Source organism: Cervus canadensis, chromosome 24 (assembly GCF_019320065.1).
Source record: "Cervus canadensis isolate Bull #8, Minnesota chromosome 24, ASM1932006v1, whole genome shotgun sequence".
In the NCBI taxonomy this organism is placed as follows: domain Eukaryota; kingdom Metazoa; phylum Chordata; class Mammalia; order Artiodactyla; family Cervidae; genus Cervus; species Cervus canadensis.
The window spans coordinates 31,696,061-31,715,163 of NC_057409.1; positions in this window are offsets into that span (position 1 = coordinate 31,696,061).

Here is a 19,103-nt window from a genome sequence, read left to right on the forward strand (position 1 = left end):
TGCATTGTATCATGAGATTATAATTGCATTTCAAATTGTCATAATTTATAGTTACCCTTTCCCTACGTATATTTGTACAAACAGCAAAGTTAAAGACAAACCTAACAATCTGACTAATCATTTTTTTTTTATCAACTTAAACTGCCACAAAGAAAAGCAATTAAAATAGAAAATCTTTTGTTTGTTTGTTGACAACTCACCAGTCAGATTGTGGATAAGCAATTATTTTTCTGCTATTTTTTTAGTTAAATTTTGAGATAAACAATTAACTTGCTACTGACTAGACATATATTGCAAAGATATTATTATGACATGAGAATAGCATAAAAAAATTTCTGAGGATGAAATAGAAACTTACTTCTCAATGATTACATTTCATCTATATAAAAATCTAGTCATTTACAGGATGTTCAGAAAGACAGGCCATTCTTGATTATTTAGAGATCAAAGAGGTATTTCTTTTGAGTTTTCATAATCAAATTCCTGGATGTACATAGGATTATATAGGAAAGAACATACAAAATACTTAAATAGTACAAAACTGGTCATTTGTAAAATTAGTACTCATTCAAATGGAACAGAATTCTGTACACTTAACACTAGATTCTATTTTCCCCACTGCTTAAAACATCAGCATCTGGAGAATATGATATAAATGCAATGGCAAATCAAATTCAAAGTGAAAATACAAATATTGTGTAAAATGCAAACTTTCTTGAAGTCACTGAAAGTGATAATAGATAACTGCTAGAATCTTGAGCAAATGCCAATTTCACTCCCCAACCACTGGAGAGGAGAAAAAAAGCAGTAGGCATGATGACAAGGGAGGAGCTTCAAAAAAGAACTCTCTGACTATCAAAGGATTAAGAGAGGCCCATACATGGATTAAAACATGGATTAAGAATGCCATGTCTGACTATCAAAAACATTTCTTTGCCATGTTACACCCCAAAGCAGTGAAGTTTTGGCTCATACTTTGTTCATTCTAAAGATGAACACATAATTGCAGTTATAACCTAAGTGTTGTTAAATAATTTATTTTCACAACTTTGATTTCATTTTTTTAAGTTAAAGAACCATCATATCTCTTTTATCCCCCTCTTCTTCTTTCTCCTTCTCCTCTTCTTTTTTTTTTTTTTTTTTTCATTCTTCTACATTAGTATTTATTATGAAATTCTGCCTGGAGTTAAGAGGACCCACCTCAAGTAAACCGATTTTGTTATTGTTTAGTACCTTGGTCAAGTCTCTTTTGAGACCCCATGGACTACAGCCTACTTTGCTCTGTTCACGGGATTTCCCAGGCAAGAATACTGGAGTGGGTTGCCATTTCTACCTCCAGAGGATCTTCCTGACTCAGGAATTGAACCCACATCTCCTGTGGCTCCTGGGTAGGCAGGTGGATACTTTACCCCAAGTGGACCTTCCCTTTTCAGAATACTGAGATTTGAAATAGCTCTGGCTCATTCCTTTTTCTGTCCCCCCCACCCCCAGAGTGTCTCCAGGATCTGAAACTATTTGGTATTAGTCCCCAATTTGTCTATTGCATCAGGGATGCCATCCAGTCATCTCATCCTCTGATGACCACTTCTCCTTCTGCCCTCAATCTTTCCCAGCATCAGGGACTTTTCCAATGAGCTGGCTGTTGGCATCAGATGACCAAAATACTGGAGTTTCAGCTGCAGCATCAGTCCTTCCAATGAGTATTCAGGGTTGATTTCCCTGAAAAGATCTTTCTAAATATTGATACTTATTTGACCAAAAACATTTTTTTTCTACATGAAAGTCAAGTTTTAACAAATCAAACAGGTTCTACATGGAGGAAGCCATTCCTGTTGCATTGCTATTCTGCAACATGTGGAAATAAATAAGTAGCCTTCCTTTTAATTTTGGACTTGAAATGGAATCTCTTTCTATTTGATGTATTCTTTTTGTTAATTCTAAGTATCAGAGAAAATCATCACCAGAATAAATTTTCAGTCTCTTCCCAACTTAAGTAATTGGAAAGGAGGATATGACTGAGTGAACAGCTTTGCTCATTGTGATTCAGTCAAGATCATCCATACAAGTGAGAAATAAAAACTATTGGTACCAACCCTTCCAGTACCTTCTAATGAACTCTGGGTCATTAATAATGGGTTTTTTGTTCACCCCTAGTTCTAGTATAGATGCCCAATAGAAATATTAAGCATAAATTTTAGCTTGAATATGAATCTTGAGATCCATATTTATAGTTTACTTTCTTCAGGTACCTTACAATTGATCTTAATAGATTATTTTAAAGAAAATCTCACCATTGATGGAGGTAGCTTCAGTATAAGATGTGAAATGATTATTCCTCATAAAAACATAATTTATACAGGATTTTATTATATTTCACTTAAATAGTAAGTAAAATGTGGTTCATTGACTGTGATTATATACTTTTATAAAGTGTTTCATATTCTGTTTATGTAGAATATGAGTAATAGAAAAAAGAGCTGCAATCCTTTCTGAAGTCATGTTGGAAAGCAATAAAAGGTTCATTATTTTAAAAACATAGTCACAATTGTACAATTACTCTTCCTGTACTTATTTGAGTTAAAATATTGATTTTCACAAAGATGAATATTTTTAACTTTTACTATATTAAAAAACATACCAAACCTTATAAAATAATGAGTACCATATTTGTATTCAAATTTTCATTAGACATTTTAATAAATAAACTATTTGTTTAAGTAGTACATAAAGACAATAAGTGAAGCTACGTAAAATACAGAGGCTGTAGTACATTCTATTTGAAATATGATTGTACTTCTCTTCCAAAGTGCCATTTTTCTCCTTAAATTCTTTCTTTAAGAAGTGCATTGCTTGGAAATCATATTGCTGTCTTAGCAAGGTTGGGTCCATTGTTACTTTGACAGGATGTGGACATCTTGATTCATGTTGGCACAGAACTAAGCCATCACATATATCACACCACGCTTGAACACTACATAAACCACATTTAGTGATCTGTTTATTCTTTATACTTGCATAGGCCCAGTTGTTCACACTCTGAAATGTTGAACTGTCTGCAATAATTTACTGCAGAAAAAACTCCTTCCTATATTTCTAGAGTCTGCAACTCTTCAACCTTATGAATTTAAGAATGAGTAAGTTTAATTTTATATCCTACTACAATAATATATGTATGCACATACTATTACTTTTATGTGCCTTTGATCTTAGTTGTATTATGTAGTGGTTTGTTCTACGTTTACTTGGTTGTAAATTTAAGTAAAGCACAATAGAGAAATGCATACATAAACCAATTAATTCACAAGTCTGCAGGCATATTTCAGTTTGTAAGAAAGAAAATGATGTCTTAATGGTAACTTTTATTTTCAAAAGTTAGTGGCAACTTTATTTAGAAGATCCATGGATCAAATACTGTTTAAAATAGGTACTACCGCTACTTCAAAACTGGTGTGCTTGTCAGCAAGTAATACTTAAAATGAAAGAAATACTCATTTCAAGTAATACTTAACAATTTTTGATTAATTATAGAACACTTAGCAGAGCAGAGCTTATCAAGATTGCTTGACCTACGGATATGTTAGTGCTAGAATTTTATTTAAAGAAATATAGCATGTGAATTGGAGAAGGCAATGGCATCCCACTTTGGTGTTCTTGCCTGGAGAATCCCAGGGACGGGAGAGCCTGGTGGGCTGCCGTCTATGGGGTCGCACAGAGTCGGACACGACTGAAGTGACTTAGCAGCAGCAGCAGCAGCAGCATGTGAATGCGAATAAGAGAGGATATGGGGCTATGGTTCTGTTTGACTTGATATTAAATTTATTCCCTGAGTAGGCATATTATATTGCTATTTTGTTTGTTTTTATTTTTTAATTGTTATTTTAATTCAATATTTAAAAAAATTATCTTTAGATATATTTTTCTTTCAACAATGTTGTAATGATGTTATGTAATTAAAAACTACCTAGGTCTGAGGATATCTCTATTTAAATTATAGGGGATTATTTTGTCTGTGGTTCTAGTATTAGAACAGAGTGAGTGTGACTTTGTGATTCTCCCCCAATGCTTCAACCATTTATTCTGGCACCCTACAATTCAAGAAAGGAAATTTAATTCCTACTTGGAAATGAAATCCAGAGGAAAAATTTCAAAGCAAGCCACATTGTCTATTGATCATAATGGGAGTTGCATAAAATCTTCATAGATTATTTTTTTTAAAGAAGGTATTTTCTTCACCATAGGCCATTGTGCACTGACAAATTGAAGTTTAAAAAATTTGTTTCAATTTTAACAAATGTAGAGTTGGTTGACTACGTCTTATTTTGAGTTCAGACAAGGAGAAGTATTTGGTCTGATCTTCCAGTCCAAGAGAGTTTCAACAGTCTTCTCCAGCACCACAATTTGAAAGCATCAATTCTTTGGTGCTCAGCTTTCTTTATGGTCCTACTCTCACATCTGTACATGACTACTGGAAAAACCATAGCTTTGACTATGGACCTTTGTCAGCAAGGTGATGTCTTTGCTTTTTAATATGCTGTTTAGGTTTGTCATAGTTTTATAATAATCATTGGTGTGTATAGCTTACACACCGTTTTTACATAAGATATTTGATTCTCACAGCAACACTATGAGAATGTAATTATTGTTTTTCCTATTACAGAGTAAATACAAGGGAGGCAGAGATTATAAAATCTCTGATGGGGGTGGGAAAGAGATTGGTTTTCCAGCATCTAAGAGAGTGATGGCATGTACACGCTCAAGTACCATCTGATGCGTGAGATGCGTTAAATGACTTAACTAAAGTCAGAGTATTAGCAAATGGCAGGGCAAGGGCTTGACCATGTATCTTTTTTTTTTTTTTAATTTTTTGGCTGTGCCAGGCAACACGTGGAATCTTAGTTCCCTGACTAGGGATTGAACCTGCACCCTCTGCTCTGGACCAAGTCTCAAGTACAATATCCTGTTTTCACTTTTGGTTTGTTTTTGTTTCTTAGCCTATTCATTAGTTGTTATTCCATCTCTCCTATTTTTTTTTTTACCTCCCTACTCCTCCCCCAAAAGATGCACATGATCCTTTTAAAAATATGCATACATTTGAAGTATATTTCTCCTTTTTGTTATAAGTAGCCTTAACCATTAAAAATAGCTGGAATACAAAGGGTCTTTATCCTTTTCCTGTTCTTTCTGGGTTGATAATTACTGCTATTATAGCACCTACATTCACCTAAAGTAATAAGCCAGAAAGATGTGAAATCTTGGACATCATGTTATTCAGTGTGAAAATAGAACACTATTGAGAAGATAATATGATCAGAAAAAATTTCAGGTAATGTTTTTTACCCACACAGACTATTGTCTCTTGCCTCTGGCAGAATAAGCACACATTTGGTGGGCTGTTTGGCTGGTTTTGAGGGTGAAATGCTAGAAACCTGAAACATCTTCCAACACCACAGCCTTTGTCCTTCTTGTTCTGTGAGCAAAATGTTACCCCTTGGGGGCAGGAAGTATCTGATGTTTAAAAAACAACAATAAAACAACAAAAAACCCAGAATCTTCTTACCCGGTGGCCCTACTGAGATAAAACAAAAGATTAGATTTCAAAGCAGATTTGCTCAAATCTGGGCTCTCACCATTTTTGCTAACAATTTCATACTTTCCTTATCATTTCAAGGTCCCAGATTGCCAGCCAGCTCCTATCTGCATTTTTTTTTTTTTGGTGTTGGGAGTTGGTGGGCAGCATATGATGATGTGCTCTGATCTGTAAGCAAAAATATGTTCAGCTACTTCACAGGCGTAAGAGACATGAAATACCATTATCTCTACCTCAGTGTACACAGAGAGCATCTATAGCAATTTTCAGAGAGCCAGGCCTCATAAATCCACGGAATTCAGATTTGTTTCCATAGTAATCCTATAGCCGGCTAAAAGAGTTTCATTATTAAGGACTTGTTCTTAAAGTTCTCACCATCCAACTCCTGGGATTCTTCATTGGCTGTCTTTTCTTGTTGCAAGCCCTATCCCATGACAGTCTTGTTGACTCTTCTTTCTGTCCTCCTCTCCCCCGTTTCCTCCTTCCCAGGCCCCAAAGCTAATTTTTTTTCTCCTCGTGCATAGTAGTTTAAACAACACCTGTTGCTGCTTTAGCTTTTATGAATACCCCTTCTTAGCCAAACATCTTATCAAGAATTTTCCCAAACCATCTCACAAAAGAAATTCTGATTTGAACCATTAAGAAAATGCATTTTTTTTTAAACATTCTGATTTTACACACTCATAGGTTTATTTCTCTTCAGACAGTTAGGTTACGTTATAACTTTCCAGTTACGACTCTATGTATGACTAGGGAATGGTGTGGGGAGGGGAGTCTAAGAAGCACCCACCAAGGAGAAGAGTTTAATCATCTACGGAGAACTTGTAGGGCACAAATGGGGCTTGTCTGGTAGCTCAGTTGGTAAAGAATCCACCCGCAATGCAGCAGACCTGGGTTTGATCCCTGGTTTGGGAAGATCTTGGAGAAGAGATGGGCTACCCATTTCAGTTCTTGGGCTTCCTTGGTGACTCAGATGGTAGAGAATCTGCCCACAATTTGGGAGACCTGGGTTTAATCCCTGGGTTGGGAAGATCCCCTGGAAGAGGGCATGGCAACGCACTCCAGTATTCTTGCCTGGAGAATCCCCATGGACAGAGAAGCCTGTGGGCTACAGCCGGTGGGGTTGCAAAGAGCCAGACATGGTTGAGTGACTAAGCCCAGCACAACAGAGGGCACAGATGATTTAGGGATCTCTAGAGGAGAAACAGAAAAATAAAAAACAAAAACCTTCTCTTAATTAAAGGGAATGCAGAGCAAATTTGCTCCAGAAGTAATGCCCTCAGCATCAAAGGGCCAAGCTGATTCTGACTACAGCATAAGATCTGTCACGTTGTCCCCATTCATTCATTTTTATAAATATCTATTAAGCCCCCAGTGCTGTTCTGTGTGCTGGGGTTATAGAAATGAGTAGACAAAAAAAACCCTCTGCTCTCATGGAGCATGCATTCCATAAGGAAATACAAATATTAAATCAGATAAATAAGTTAAAGGTACAGTGTATTAGCTAGTGATACCTGCTAAAAACACACAGAGAAGGTCAAGGAGGTTAGGAGGTGCTTCTCCAAACCAGCCCTCAGAAATGTGTGATGTGAACATAAAAAGCACAGCAAAACCAGAAGGGTCAACTTCATATATTATTTTTGGGAGATACTTAAGGCACTAGGCAACATAATTAGTTCAGAAGAGGTACAATATTGAAAGTGAAAGCAAAAGTCACTCAGTCTTGTCTGACTCTGCGACCTCATGGACTATACAGTTGGTAGAATTCTCCAGGCCAGAATACTCGAGTGGGTAGCCTTTCCCTTCTCCAGAGGATCTTCCCAACTCAGGGATTGAACCCAAGTCTCCAGCACTACAGGCAGATTCTTTACCAGCTGAGTCACAAGGGAAGCCAAAGAATACAGGAGTGGGTAGCCTATCCCTTCTCCAGGGAAACTTCCCGACCCAGGAATCGAACTCGGGTCTCCTGCACTGCAGAAGGATTCTTTACCAACTGAGCTATCAGGGAAGCTCCCAGGTACAATATTGCAGAAAAGGAAATCTCCCTATTTTAATGAAGCCGTGTTGACCCAGAGAACCTTCCAAAAGTAGCCACTAGAGAGAGCTTTGGTCTGGTGTTGCGGAACCTAAAGAAGTAAGAATCTCAGGACCTCAGAGCTTATGGCAGCAGGAATCACTGTGGAACTGAGTCAAAGCCTGGGAAGAGGGAAAAGCTAGATGCCAATACTATAGCCCAGGTCTGTGAATGAACGTGAAATGTAGCCTGAAGACTTTCATGGTGAGGGGCGGGGGGGGGTGTGGGGGTGTGTGTGGGGGGGACAAGGGAGACACCAGATGGGAAGATGCACTGTTGTGCTGGTAAACGTTGAATAACTGGCTTTCTGAGCATAATTCCCACACATACTGGTTGATATTAAATTCATGAATAAGATAAAGTGAAACTTTTTATCAGTGATGTGAGTGAATTGTTTGCTAACTTAGTTTTGAATACTGGAAAAACAAATCATCAATTTTTTGGTGCCAATTCATAACATAAGAATTACAGACATGACGTATTAATCTGTAACTAACATAGGTTTCAAGCCACCACGAGGAGGTTACTGATCATGAAATTGGCAAGAAATGTGCAGGGGCACACCTTTATGTACTATAGCATATTCATCATAAAAATTTCTAAAAAATATAATTCACACTAAGAAGACTGACATTTTTAAAATGTAGTAAAACATTTAGGACATGATGAGTTTTAAATATTTACTACTTTTGTTTTAAGAAACAATTTATTTAATTCTAAGCTTACATGTCTTTTGATAATGGCTACGTTTAACAAATAGCTGGTAAAATTCCTACAAATTTAGTGTTGGATCTTTTGAACCTGTATAAATCAGCTACCACACATCACTGATAGATGCCAAAATTATATAAATGTGAATTGTTATTTTTAATAATGTGAGTTAATTTTTATTCTCATGCTCAAGTTGCCTTGAAAAGGCAAGTTTACAAAAAAATTCAGTCCTTTAATTTTATTCTATTTGCTTTAATTGAACCAGGGCTTTTATTTGAATATCTAAGCAACCTATTTCCACATCTCTCTCACAGTGCATAAATGGGCAAATAATAATCTCAGCCATTATTAGTTGATTCCTGCTTGCTTCCCTCTCAAGAAAATGCCTTTTCATGGACTCCTCCCCCAAATTCCAGAAATTCTTTATTGTATTCAGCTATGCACTATACATGGGCTTCCCTTGTGGCTCAGCTGGTAAAGAATCCGCCTGCAATGTGGGAAACCTGAGTTCGATCCCTGGGTTGGGAAGATCCCCCGGAGAAGGGAAAGGCTACTCACTCAAGTATTCTGGCTTGGAGAATTCCATGGACTGTATAGTCCATGGGGTTGAAAAGAGTTAGACACCACTGAGCAACTTTCACTTTGATGTACTATACATAATCACTACTATTTAATATGTATTAGCTTGAGCCAGCTGAAATTGCTGTTATCTGACCATTTTTGACCTACAAAAACAGTCCTTTCACATGCTTCAATCTAATGTTTTTGTTCTAGTCAAACTGGTGCCAGTGTTCCCCATCATGTGTCTCTCTGTTATATGATTTTGCCCATTTGAAATAATCTTCGTTTGCCTTTCTACTACTTCAAACTTCTATCTTCCAAGACTGAACTCCCACTTTCACCTCTCCCATAAAAACATCCACCATCACTCCAGTCTTCTATAAACAATTTTAAACACTCTATCCTCTGACATTTTGTGATACTTAACAGATGCACTGCATAATCAAACACTTAATTATAATCTGTCTCATATAATTTGTATTGTTTCTTATATTAGTCTTATCTGTAGACAGTAAATTCTCTTGAGGGAAAAGACTATGAATTAAACTTCTATAATTTTATAATGAGTAATTGTCCTAAAAGTTATTATGCACTCTGGTCTTTAATTTGGACTTAAAAATCCTTGGAAGTTAAATTTAATTAAAAGTAGGTTATGCAGGTGCTTAAAACTTGGGTTTTGAAGACAGGCAGACCTGGATCTATCTCCCACCTCTGCCATTTATAAACTGTGTGTCCTTGGGATGGTTACTAAACAATCTGAAGCCTCTTTTCTGTCTATTGAAGAGATAATGACATCTGTACCATTAGGTGATTGTTAAGATTATATGGTAAGTCTGCATTCTATACACTCTTTTTGGAAATTAAAAACCAATAGATAGAGTTGACTGTTGAATAACAGGGGTTTGAACTGTGCAGGTCCGCTTATACATAGAATTCTTTTAGTAAATGTATAGTTGGACCTTCTTATCTGTGGGTTCTGTATCCTCAGATTCAACCAACCATGGATCCCAAACTTGGTACATGGTCCAAGGTTGGTTTATCTTTGGATATGGAACCCGCAGATGCAGAGGGCTTACATGGCATTTGAGCAACCTCTGATTTTGGTATTCATGGCAGTTCCTGGAACCAACCTCCCCCTCCCTACCCTATGACTCCTGCCCCACTTGAATAATTCTTGTAAAGATTATCACTGTGTATGTCTGGCTTAACAATGAGAAGTGTTGGTATAGTTATTTTTAAGATAAGCTTTTATCATCTGAAACTTCCCGATCTCCCAATTAACATCTAAAAATTGCATGTGTGTTCTCACTTAGTCGTATCCGACTCTTTGCCACCAAATGGACTGTAACCTGCCAGGCTCCTCTGTCCATGGAATTTCCCAGGCAAGAATACTAGAGTGGGTTGCCATTTCCTTCTCCAGGGGATCTTCCTGACCCAGGAATTGAACCTGTGTCTCTTGAGTCTCCTGCTTCGGGAGGCAGGTTCTTTACCACTAGCACCGCATACATACATACATATATATACATACACACACACACACACACACACACACACACACACACAGAGAGGCTGAGGGAACGTATATTTTTAAAAGTTGAAACATACTGGATTCCGGTCTGAGTATCTAGGAGGATATCGTCATTCTTATTACCTAAGAATAAATTTCTCATCACTTTATTATTCTTGAACCTAGAGTTTTGTACTATAAAAGTGATAGTATTAAAAGTTTACAGTGTATCAATCAAGGATTTTGCTAAGGGTATTAGCTTACTTTATCCGTACAATAGCAATGAAGTATTTTCTATTATCCCTGCTTCTCAGATGAAGAAATATATAAACTATCTTTGAAATAGTGAGAAAAGCAACTAAATGAAGGCATATGCAAAATATTGAGGAGAGATTTGATAAACTTTCTCTCACAGAGAGTGACTTTACAATAATAACTAAATTTTAATTCAATGTTCTAAACTCTAAAATCTATTTCTGAAGGGCTATTAAGAGTTATTACCAACGCTAGCAAAATGAATTCAATATGAACAAACCATAATTTTCAAAACAGTATATGTGAATGGAAAAAAAGCTAAAATGCACTTTGTAATTTCAGGGACAGTGGTATACAGTCATTCACTCATTTATTTCACAATTTATTGAACATATACTGTGTCTAAGGCATACTTAAATATACTGATTACCTCTCACTTGGCCTTGGAAAGAAATTTAAATTACTGTATGAATTTTGATTAAACTGATAACAAAATTTTGAAACACAATGGAACCCAAACTAGGGCCAATTCCTGTTTCCTAAATGAACACTTTACGTGCAAACAAACAGCGGCTGGAATTTGACAGAATTTAAAACAAGCTGTTTGTAAATTTTACTGACAGCTGTTTTTGGTGATTTTTGTCAACAGAATTTTCCTGCTTTGCATCACAACATTCTTTTATTGTGGTATCCCCTCAAAGAATAACTTGCTTGCTTTAATCACGTTTATAGAGATTTATGACTTGATGCTTATTCAGTGGTAGAGCTTCTCGACACAAAATGTCAGTGAGCCTGTTATAAATTGCTTCTGGCATTCCTACTCTATCTTTTATTTGGCTGGGAGTATTTCCACCTGAAAGTGATAAATTCCTGCTATAACCACTTTATGTGCTTCAGTAATTACACTGTACAGAAAAAGGGGTTTTCTACTGAGGCATCTCCTTAAAAACAGCAAGCAATAAAAGGCAGTGGAATGGGCTGAACTCTGAAGTCGGTTGAACAAAAAACAATGACCAATGAAATATCTGTGTCAGACCAAATTTGATAAATGATCAGGAAATACAGAAGACACGAAAACCTTTCAATTCTCTGCTGAAGGGACTTACTAATATAACCATGCCCTTAGACTAGTTACTTCTGATCCAGTGACAGAAATTTGATAGGTGCTCACAAGAATGGGGTTAACATCCTATAAGAAACCATTTCAAACTATCTACATGCTTTAGAGACTTAGGTAGCTTTTCAGCAAATGCCAAGGTCTGTGTGACCTTGAGACTGTGTCTATATATGCAACACAAAGAGGCAGCCACTAACTTGATCAATACAGGTGTGTTCAACAGTACTAATCAAGAGGGGATCCACCTTCATCATATGGTTCTGCAGGGGGCGGGTACTGATTAGTTTCGGCCATACTGTTTGGTTTGCTTCATATATGCTGTTTATAGTACATAGGACAAATTAACTGGTTTTTTTTTTTTTTTTTTTGGCTGCACTGTACAGCATATGTGATCTTAGTTCCCTGACCAGGGATCAAACTTGCACCCTTTGCATTGGAAGCACAGAGTCATAACCACTAGACTGCCAGGAAAGTCCCCCAAATTACTCTTTTTAACTGCTGAGGTTTTCTTGCTCTTAAAGGAGGAACAAAACATAAATAAAAGATCTCCAAGTTAACTGAACAAAAACTATAAGGATTTTATTATCAAGTCCTAACACCATGCCAAGGATGATGTTAGGAATTCAGTAGATACTGCATCTGCGAAGATACTAAGAGAGATTATGGGCATTAAACAGAATTCAAGCTTCTGTTCAGAGTTATGACATCATATTTACAAAGGATGCTACAGCTAGCATCTGTGTTCTGTAGGCACAGAATTGAGTGGCTCCTTCTTGTTCAGAAGAGGTACTCTTTCACAAGAGAATTTTAAAGCAAGCGTAACTGGCTTAGTGTAACTCAACGATTAAAACCGGTTCTAAATATGGGAAAATGTGTTGTGCACTTTCTGTGACTTAAGCTTTAATATATGCATGAAGGTTTAGGACAGCCCGTTGTGAAGGGATTTGCACTGGTTGTGCTGCCTTCTTGGTTTAGAAGAGTTTCACAGTTGGTCATTCCTTTCTCACAACAACCCTACAAATGTGAGGTTGATATACATTAATCTGAGGTCTGCAGAAGATGAAACTAAGTCCCAGGATAGGTTAAACAATGAGCTCTTGGACACAATTCTAGGAAATGACAGGGCTTGGTTTGTAACCCAGTTCTGCTTGACTCCAGAGCTCCAAGGCACTTAATCATTATGCCACACTGGTTTCCAGAAAAAAATGGCACAGAACTCATGACTTTAACTTAGGTTAATGGCATTTTCACATCATAGGAAGGCTGGCTCAGTTATAGGTAGAGAGCAGACACCACCCTCCTAGATGCGGGGGAGGTTTGTTCTACTCCATCAATTACCACATTCGATTGTTCTTTATCAATTGTTTTCAAACTGCATTTTCTGGGGGGAGCTCAAGGTTTCATAGAGGTCCTAGAAAACAAAATTTATATCCATCAAGGAGAAAAAACTCAAAAGAACTGAGGTGGTCGAGTTCACTGCATGACATCATAATTAAAAGCCAGAGAAGAACTAGTGTACGTGCTAAATTTGTGGGATAGCTTACATTCCATGGACTGAGAGTCTGGGTATTGTGCTTCTGCCATTTTGCTTGTTATATATGTTCATCCAAATGAATAGGACGAAGATTTACTACTTGTAAAATACTTCAAGCACAACAAACAAGTTGGCATTTAGACTGTTTTCAACAAATGGTTATACTGAGCCTGAAGATTGGGAAAGAGGTCCAGGCACAAGACGCCTTTGAAATAAGTGAAAGTGGCTCAGTCATGTCGGACATTTTGCGACCCCATGGACTCTACAGTTCATGGAATTCCCCAGGCCAGAATACTGGAGTGGGTAGCCTTTCCCTTCTCCAGGGGATCTTCCAACTCAGGGATTGAACCCAGGTCTCCCACATTGCAGGCGGATTCTTTACCAGCTGAGCCACAAGGGAAGCCCATTTGGAGTAAAGTAGAGTTCATGCTTGTGCTCAGTCTCACTCCTTGAGTCTTCTCTGTCCATGGGATTCTCTAGGTAAGAATACTGAAGTGGGTTGCCATTTCTTCCTCCAGGGGATCTTTGCAACCTAGGGATGAAACCTATGTCTCTTGTGTCTCCTATGTTGGCAGGCAGGTTCTTTACCACTGTGCCACTTGGGAAGCCCAAAGTAGAATTATAGATGGTAATCACAGTGAGGAGGCAGTGGGCATAGAGAGAGCAGAATGGGTAAGTAGGCTCAGTTCAGTTCAGTTGCTCAGTTGTGTCCGACTCTTTGCGACCCCATGAATCGCAGCACACCAGGCCTCCCTGTCCATAACCAACTCCCGGAGTTTACTCAAACTCATGACCATCGAGTCGGTGATGCCATCCAGCCATCTCATCCTCTGTCGTCCCCTTCTCCTCCTGCCCCCAATCCCTCCCATCATCAGGGTCTTTTCCAACGAGTCAACTCTTCACATGAGGTGGCCAAAGTACTGGAGTTTCAGCTTCAGCATCAGTCCTTCCAATGAACACCCAGGACTGATCTCCCTCAGGATGGACTGGTTGGATCTCCTTGCAGGCCAAGGGACTTTCAAGAGTCTTCTCCAACACCACAGTTCAAAAACATCAATTTTTTCGGCGCTCAGCTTTCTTCACAGTCCAACTCTCACATCCATACATGACCGCTGGAAAAACCATAACCTTGAGCAGATGGACCTTTGTTGGCAAAGTAATGTCTCTGCTTTTTTTTTTTTTTTAATTTTTTTATTAGTTGGAGGCTAATTACTTCACAACATTTCAGTGGGTTTTGTCATACATTGATATGAATCAGCCATAGATTTACACTTATTCCCCATCCCGATCCCCCTCCCATCTCCCTCTCCACCCGATTCCTCTGGGTCTTCCCAGTGCACCAGGCCGGGGCACTTGTCTCATGCATCCCACCTGGGCTGGTGATCTGTTTCACCATAGATAGTATACATGCTGTTCTTTTGAAATATCCCACCCTCACATTCTCCCCAGAGTTCAAAAGTCTGTTCTGTACTTTCTGTTCCTTTTTCTGTTTTGCATATAGGGTTATCGTTACAATCTTTTCTAAATCATATAATATGTGTTAGTATGTGTAAAATGTTCTTTATCTTTCTGGCTTAACTTCACTCTGTAATAAAGGGGCTCCAGTTTCATCCATCTCATTAGGACTGGTTCAAATGAATTCTTTTTGACGGCAGTAAAATTCCATGGTGTATATGTACCAACAGCTTTCCTTATCCATTCATGCTGCTGATGGGCCATCTAGGTTGCTTCCATGTCCCCTGGGCTATTATAGAACGTGCTGCGATGAAACATTGGTGGGATGTGTCTCTTTCAGATGCTGGTTTCCTCAGTGTGTATGCCTCAGAGAGTGGTTTGCTGGGTTCTATGGCAGTTCTATTTCCAAGTTTTTTTAAGGAATCTCCACATGTTTTTCAATAGTGGCTATACAGTTTTGCATTCCCACCAACAGTGGTAAGAGGGTTCCCTTTTCTCCACAGCGCCCTCCAAGTCATTTATTGCTTGTAGCTTTTGGATAGCAGCCATCCGACTGGTGTGGTAATGGTAGCCTGTCATTGTGGTTTTGATTTGGCATTCTCTAATAATGAGTGATGTTGAGCATCTTTTTATGTGTTTGTTAGCCATCTGTATGTCTTCTTTGCAGAAATGTCTGTTTAGTTCTTTTGCCCATTTTTTGATTGGGTCATTTATTTTTCTGGAATTGAGCTGCAGGAGTTGCTTGTATATTTTTGGGATTAATCCTTTGTCTGTTTCTTCATTTGCTATTATTTTCTCCCATTCTGAAGGCTGTCTTTTCACCTTGCTTATAGTTTCCTTTGTTGTGCAAAAGCTTTTAAGTTTCATTAGGTCCCATTTGTTTGTTTTTGCTTTTGTTTCCAATATTCTGGGAGGTGGGTCATAGCAGATCCTGCTGTGATTTATGTCAGAGAGTGTTTGCCTATGGTTCTCCTCTAGGAGTTTTTATAGTTTCTGGTCTTAACATTTAGATCTTTAATATCCATTTTTGAGTTTATTTTTGTGTATGGTGTTAGAAAGTGTTCTAGTTTCATTCTTTTGCAAGTGGTTGACCAGTTTTCCCAGCACCACTTGTTAAAGAGGTTGTCTTTTTTCCATTGTATATCCTTGCCTCCTTTGTCAAAGATAAGGTGTCCTGTCTCTGCTTTTTAATATGCTATCTAGGTTGGTCATAACTTTCCTTCCAAGAAGTAAGCGTCTTTTAATTTCTTGGCTGCAGTCACCATCTGCAGTGATTTTGGAGCCCCCCAAAATAAAGTCTGACACTGTTTCCACTGTCTCCCCATCTATTTCCCATGAGGTGATAGGATCAGATGCCATGATCTTAGTTTTCTGAATGTTAAGCTTTAAGCCAACTTTTTCACTCTCCTCTTTCACTTTCACCAAGAGGCTTTTTAGTTCCTCTTCACTCTCTGCCATAAGGGTGGTATCATCTGCATATCTGAGGTTATTGATATTTCTCCCGGCAATCTTGATTCCAGCTTGTGCTTCTTCCAGCCCACCGTTTCTCATGATGTACTCTGCATAGAAGTTAAATAAGCAGGGTGACAATATACAGCCTTGACGTACTCCTTTTCCTATTTGGAACCAGTCTGTTGTTCCATGCCCAATTCTAACTGTTGCTTCCTAACCTGCATGTAGGTTTCTCAAGAGGCAGGTCAAGTGGTCTGGTATTCCCATCTCTTTCAGAATTTTCCACAGTTTATTGTGATCCACACAGTCAAAGGCTTTGGCATAGTCAATAAAGCAGAAATAGATGTGTTTCTGGAGCTTTCTTGCTTTTTTGATGATCCAGCGGATATTGGCAATTTGATCTCTGGTTCCTCTGCCTTTTCTAAAACCAGCCTGAACATCTGGAAGTTCTCTGTTCACGTATTGCTGAAGCCTGGCTTGGAGAATTTTGAGCATTACCTTACTAGCGTGTGAGATGAGTGCAATTGTGTGGTAGTTTGAGCATTCTTTGGCATTGCCTTTCTTAGGGATTGGAATGAAAACTGACCTTTTCCAGTCCTGTGGCTACTGCTGAGTTTTCCAAATTTGCTGGCATATTGAGTGCAGCACTTTCACAGCATCATCTTTCAGGATTTGAAATAGCTCAACTGGAATTCCATCACATCCACTAGCTTTGTTCATAGTGATGCTTTCTAAGGCCCACTTGACTTCACATTCCAGGATGTCTGGTTCTAGGTGAGTGATCACACCATTGTGATTATCTGGGTCGTGAAGATCTTTTTTGTACAGTTCTTCTGTGTATTCTTGCCACCTCTTCTTAATATCTTCTGCTTCTGTTAGGTCCATACCATTTCTGTCCTTTATTGAGCCCATTTTTGCATGAAATGTTCCCTTGGTAACTCAAGTTTTCTTGAAGAAATCTCTAGTCTTTCCCATTCTGTTGTTTTCCTCTATTTTTTTGCATTGATTGCTGAGGAAGACTTTCTTATATCTCCTGGCTATTCTTTGGAACTCTGCATTCAAATGGGAATATCTTTCCTTTTTTCCTTTGCTTTTTGCTTCTCTTCATTTCACAGCTGTTTGTAAGGCCTCCTCAGACAACCATTTTACCTTTTTGCATTTCTTTTCCATGGGGATGGTCTTGATCCCTGTCTCCTGTACAGTGTCACGAACCTCTGTCCATAGTTCATCAGGCTCTCTGTCTATCAGATCTAGTCCCTTAAATCTATTTCTCACTTCCACTGTATAGTCATAAGGAATTTGATTTAGGTCATACCTGAATGGTCTAGTGGTTATCCTTACTTTCTTCAATTTAAGTCTGGATTTGGCAATAAGGAGTTCATGATCTGAGCCACAGTCAGCTCCCTGTCTTGTTTTTGCTGACTGTAAGTAGGCTACAGCAAGCCAATTTGTATCATTCAGATTCCCTCCTCGTACCAGAGTGTTACACTGGGGTAGGATGAATAAGAAGAGTCCAGGTTCTAAGGTTCTGGGGAATAATGCTTAATTGGAAGAAGAGAACAAAAGACTAGGAGTGAAATGAGGCAGCAAACCTCAACTCTGAAGGATTCAGGAGGTCCTTGCAGGGAAACAGAAAGGGACATAAGATACTATTTTGTTGTTCAGTCGCTAAGTTGTGTCTGACTCTTTGTGATTCCATGGACTGCAGCATGCCAGGCTTCCCTGTCCTTCACATTTTCCGGAGTTTGCTCAAACTCAGGTCCATTGATTTGGTGATCCCCTCCAACCATCTCATCCTCTGTCGTCCCCTTCTCCTCCTGCCCTCAATCTTTCCCAGCATCAGGGTCTGTTGTAATGAGTTGCCTCTTCGCATCAAGTGGCCAAAGTATTGGAGTTTCAGCTTCAGCATCAGTCCTTTCAATGAATATTCAGGGTTGATTTCCTTTTGAATTGACTGGTTTGATCTCTTTGCAGTCCAAGGGACTCATTGAGTGTTTTCCAGCACCACAACTCAAAAACTTCAATTATTTGCTGCTCAGACTTCTTTATGGTTCAACTCTCACATCTGTGCATGACTACTGGAAAAATCATAGCTTTCACTATACAGACCTTTGTCAGCAAGGTGATTCTCTGCTATTTAATACACCGTCTAGGTTTTCATTTAGGTTTGTCATAGTTTTTCTTCCAAGGAGCAACATCTTTTAATTTCATGGCTGCAGTCACAGTCTGTAGCGATTTTGGGGCCCAAGAAAATAAAATCTGTCACTGTTTCCTTTATTTCCCTGTCTATTGCCATGAAGTGATGTGAAGATACCATTTCGACCTTTTAATGCAGAGAAGGGGTACTGTTAATGCCCTAAGCTAAGACTCCACTGGAATCCTGTAAGTGGACTAGATTTCCCAGGGGAGGTTTTCTTTGGGAGCAGAATTTCAGGATTTTACACATTGTTGGTAGACCTCATCCTGAAAGGTTGCTCATCTTTTTACCTGCACGCACAATGGATGTGTGAGAAAGAATTGGCTCTTGAAATTCAGGATCCAGGGCTGGGAGGAAGAGTTGGTTTAAAAACACATATCCCAGAAAAAGAAAAAAACAAAAAAAACAAAAAAAACCACATATCCCATCTCAGCTAAAAGCTAAGCATCAGCCAGCTGAACTGCAGCACTGCAGGGTTGGGAGTAAGGGAATGGGAAGTGGCTGATGGAAGAATAACTTTGCCTATTCTCTTGACCAGTTAACTATGACCACCACAAAACAGCTGCCAATAATTTTGTGAGGTTGGGGGATGGGCACTAATGAAGCAGTGGTGGTGGCTTAGTCACTAAGTTGTGTCCAATTCTTGTGACCAC